Below are 4,914 nucleotides of genomic sequence, written 5' to 3'. Positions count from 1 at the left end.
TGTGAGGGTGTTTTAGGAAGAGATCAGTATTTGGTTCAGTAGACTGAGTAGAGAAGATCCGATCTCACCAATGTGAGCAGGCATCATCCAATCCTCCGGAGGCCCTAATAGAACAAAAAAGGTGAAGGAAGAACCAATTCCTGCTCTCCTTCGTCTCCTCCGGCCCTGGGATTTCGGAGCTCTTGGTTCTCAGGCCTTTGGACTCAGACTGAATTATACCACGGGCTTTCCCGCTTCTCTGCTTGCAGATGGCAGACTGTGAGACACCTTGGCCTCCGTAACTGTGTGAACCAATTCCTATAATAAATCTCCTCTTATATATAGTGATCCAATTTTTATAATAAATCTCCTCCTATATATAACTATCTATATATCCTATTGGTTCTGTTTCTCTGGAGAACCCTGACTAATACAACAAGGCCCGTTAAAGCTGCGGTATTAGGAATTCCCTGGCAGCCCACCGGTTAGGGCTCCGAGCTTTCACTGCTGAGGGCCCGGGTTTGATCCCTGGTCAGGGCACCAGGATCCCATAAGCTGCACAGCCAAAAAAATGGATTTTTGTATTTCAACATGGTTATCACCCACCTCTGGGTTTCATTCCACTTGACAACCTCTAGATGTTTTACAGATATCTGCCGACCTAAACCAAACTCACCTCCCTCCCTCCTGTGTGCTGGGCAATATGTAAATGCTAAAGACATAAGTGATAAGGATGCTATTGGTGCCATTGATCGTGTAATTGTTGAAAAAAGCACATACACATCATTTCATATGATGAGGAAGTGCCACGGGCGAGGCAGGCCCACTGTTAGATCTGTGTGCACGTGGCCACTCATTCTGGTGTGGGGACGTCACCAGCCCACGGCTCACATTGTGACCAATGGGAGGCTGAAGACAGGAAGGAGCTAAAATATGGATCCCTCACCCCTCCTACCACCCAAGTAACTGCTTTGAGGTACAGCAGTTTCATACTGCATCTGAGAGGCATCACACAGGACTTAGCCACCAACTGTGTTTTCTTGAGAAGTGGTGGCTTGCTTAGGAACGTAGTATCTTATGTTTGTTTTTTGTCCTTTCCTGACTCCAATTATTTCCCCCTTACTCTTGCTGCCCTGGGATTATACCCCCTGATAAAGTGTTAAGAGGTAAGCTTTGTCTAGCTGTTTTCTAGAGAATTGGTACAAAGACATTGCTTTTTAAAAATGTTTGGAACATTATCCTTGTTCCTATTATGGGGTACCTAACCTAAGGTGGATGAGTGGGGGAGGAAGAAGTGGGAAAGGAAACCAGGAGAGGCTTCCAGGAGGAGGTGAGCCTTGAATAGGGTCTAGAAGGAAAAGGAGTCAGGCAAAGTGGGGCTGATAAAGGAAGATGAAACAACATGAACATAATACAGACATGGAACTGTGTTGTATTCAGGGAATAAGGCTTCTGCGTAGAAGGCTAGTAGAAAATATGGAAGTCTTACTAATATTACAGTTATTATTACTGCTTAATAATATTAATAAGTGATACTACTACTTAATAATATTATTATTACTAATGATGTTTTTACTTCATATTATCAGCTACTTGAAGTCTTACAAATATTACAGGGGTATAGAGAGGCTGCTTTAACTTCTCTCTTCATTAACCCTTCCACTGAAGGCGAGATAAGAAGTGAGAGGATTTAGGAATACCCCGACATTTGCATATAGGTGGCCTGAGGACAGAAGCTGGCTCACAGGCACGTGCCCATCAATGATGCCCTACACGGTGCGTGTTTATTTGTGTGTTTGAATTGGTTGCCCATCAAGTCCACATAAAATTCAGAGTTCCTGTTTCTCTCAAAAAATCAGACCTGGTAGTACAGGGCTTCTATCTCCACAGGAAAACCAATGGCTGGAACCGAGCAGTAGATGCCCATGTTAGAAGAGGATACGAGACCTCAAGATTGCACCGTCCCCCCTACAACCTGACCTGGCTCGTGTTGCACATTTACTTGCCTTGGTCCCTCTAGCATTTGAGTTTGCAGTTCTGGGAATTCACTCAATACTGGGTAATCTTGGGTCAGCGAGAGAATCTCTGCCACCTCAGCCTCCCAGGGCTGCATGCCACTATAGCCACTGAAGCTCATGGTGCTGAGACTGAGAAGATTGACACATGCCTGCTTCTTTTGGTCAGCAGCTCCTGATTCACACTCCGGGCCGAGCACGTCTGATTGGTGAGGCTGAGGTCACGTGCTCATGCCTCGGCTGCAAAGGCAGCTGGGAAAGGGAATATTGACATTTATAACTTCTTTGATGGGAGGTGGACTCTGCCTCCAGCAAGATTAATAAAATGTTTTGCTGTTGGGCAGCCAAATGAATGACAGAAGTCCATTAGAAAGGGGTTGGCTGTCTAACTGTGGCATGTTTACCAGTGGGGCACAGGACACACGAGATGACTTTATGTCAAACACAAAATCTTTGCTTTGATAGCATGGCATTATTTTATGTGCATTAGGAAGATACAGTTAAGGTATCAAACCTGCAAAGGACAGGAAAAGTTTATGAAGAGTGTGAAGTGTGACAATTTAAAGAAAAATCTTAAGTAAATAGTAGTTTAGATGATACTGGAAATAATAAAATTACCATTCAAATGACTGAACTTTTGGAAATTAGTCTAGATAAATGAAAACCTGTACATTTCTCTTTATGCCAAGTAATGATGATGGTGATAATGATGATAAAATTAATACTAACAATACAAAATTTTACATTTATTTAGTGTTGTGGGCAAGACTGTGTTCTAAGCATTTTACATTTGTTTATTTACTTAAACATCACATCAACTTTACAAGATAGTTACTATTATTTCCCCATTTTACAGATAGGGACCTAAGGCCCAAAGGGGTTAAACGAGAGTTCACTCAATAAATAGTCAAGTGAGGATTTGAATTCATGCCCCTACTTTCTACCTGACAACTGCACATATTAGGGTGGATATAGATTCCTGTACAATGATTGCACCAAAAATCTGCAGAACTGATTTAGGATTTGGAGTCAGAAATTTGGGGGTGAATGCTTCTCGAGTACTCATTTTCGTGCCAAGGAGAGTTCTCAGCCTCGGCACTGTTGATATTTTGAGCAGGTAATTATTTTTTGTGTGTATGTGTGGGACTATCCTATGCATTTTAGGGCAGCCTTTCTGGCTTCTACCCACTGGATGCCAGTATATCTTCTCCAGTTGTGACAACCAAACATGTCTCCAGACATTGTCAAATGTCCCCTGGAGACAACATTGCCCCCAGTTGAGAACTCCTGGCCTAGAGAATTCTGAAGTCTCTCAGTGAGAAGCCCAGAAATAATTACCAGCAAGATTAAATGATATGACTAAGCCGCTCTGGTATGCTTTCCGAGGTAGTCTTCCATAGTATCATGTCATTATTCGTTAATAGCAGGCATGTCTCATTTCTCATATCAGAAATACACAGTACCAGCTTGTACCAGCTATTGGTTTTTAATGCAATATGTGGTGAATCTTTAACTTTGTGGTTTACTTATAAAATGAACAACCAGCTTCTCATTTTTCTAGAATCCAGTGGCTGTACACTTGGCAAGAAATGACAGGTGACCTCAGTCTCTTTAGATTTTTAAGCCAGTACATGTTTCTTTCCCTGACTTGGTGTTTGATCACATCAAGAATTTTTTTTTCTCTTCTTTTTTTTTTTTTTTGCGGGCAGTGTTCTATGTAAAAATAGGACAGATTATAAATTATGTCCATTCTCTATATTTGAATATGGTTGTTAGGATTTTCAATACAATGATCAATATTATGTTCATGATGTATTAATACATCATAAAACATTGAAGATCTATGAAAGGACAAATCATCTCTCAGGTTGGGCTTTCTGGTCATTAAATCATTAACTTTTACTAGACACCAGAGTCTAGCAAGAGCATCACCTAATCCTTTTTATTTTAGTGTGCCCTGGCCTTCATGGCATCTCCCATACCGTTCTTTGCCAGCCAAAACCTTCCCTCCAATCCCTTCAGATCTATCTGAGCATTAAAGTCCAACAAAAAAGTCACCTCCTTCACGATTGCTTCCAGAAGTCATAATCAGAAGAACCACTTCTTTCCACTGGCCCCACTTATCATCTTGTACCCATGCTTGTATTCCTCTTTCTATTGCATCGAATTAAGTGAGGGACTAGCCCTCCAGTGCAGCCTTGCTCCTTATCTTTTCTGTGCAGAAAATAAGTCTTAGCTCTGATTAAAGCTGGCTGTTGTTTGGGGGTTGAGGATGTTCATACACGACCATTCACATTGACAAATAATATTATAGCTGCTTTATTTTTGAAGGTGGATCAGTTTCCTCACACTCTCACCCCACAGGGTAGTGTGTGTGCAGGGGGTGGGGCCTTAAATCTACCAGTTAAGACACTCTTCTTTAAACAAATTAAAGTTGATTTATAATAGTGTTAATTTCAGGTATACATTACTCTTAATTCGGTCTCTTCCTGTTTTAAATACAGCCATCTCATTGGGGCAAGGTTTCTACTCAGCTATGCTCCACCTTGAAGATTTCATCTTTCTCACCTGTTTCTCCTCAAGATATGCCAGTGGGAACTAAAATAAACTAATTCAGAAAACTGTTTCTCAACAAAGCCTGGCTTTCAAGACTACTGTCTTAGACTCAAAAATCCTATTTTTTTATTTCAAAAGATGAACCTTGACTTTGTCTTTCTCTGTAATAATCCTTATCTGCTCAAAGGCAAGTGGATGATACTGGCTTTTCAATGAATTTTTCCTGACTTTTGCTTTCCTGGGCTTACCTTTTACCAGGTACATGATTCAGCTGGCTTTTAATATCCTTTAAAAATGATGAAAGAAAGAAAGAAAGAAAGAAAGAAAGAAAGAAAGAAAGAAAGAAAGAAAGAAAGAAAGAAAG

Source organism: Monodon monoceros, unplaced genomic scaffold (genome assembly GCF_005190385.1).
Source record: "Monodon monoceros isolate NGI ecotype Baffin Bay Population unplaced genomic scaffold, NGI_Narwhal_1 Super_Scaffold_14, whole genome shotgun sequence".
NCBI classification, from domain to species: Eukaryota; Metazoa; Chordata; class Mammalia; order Artiodactyla; family Monodontidae; genus Monodon; species Monodon monoceros.
The sequence above is the reverse complement of the archived record's forward strand: the minus strand, read 5'-3'. Positions refer to the sequence as shown.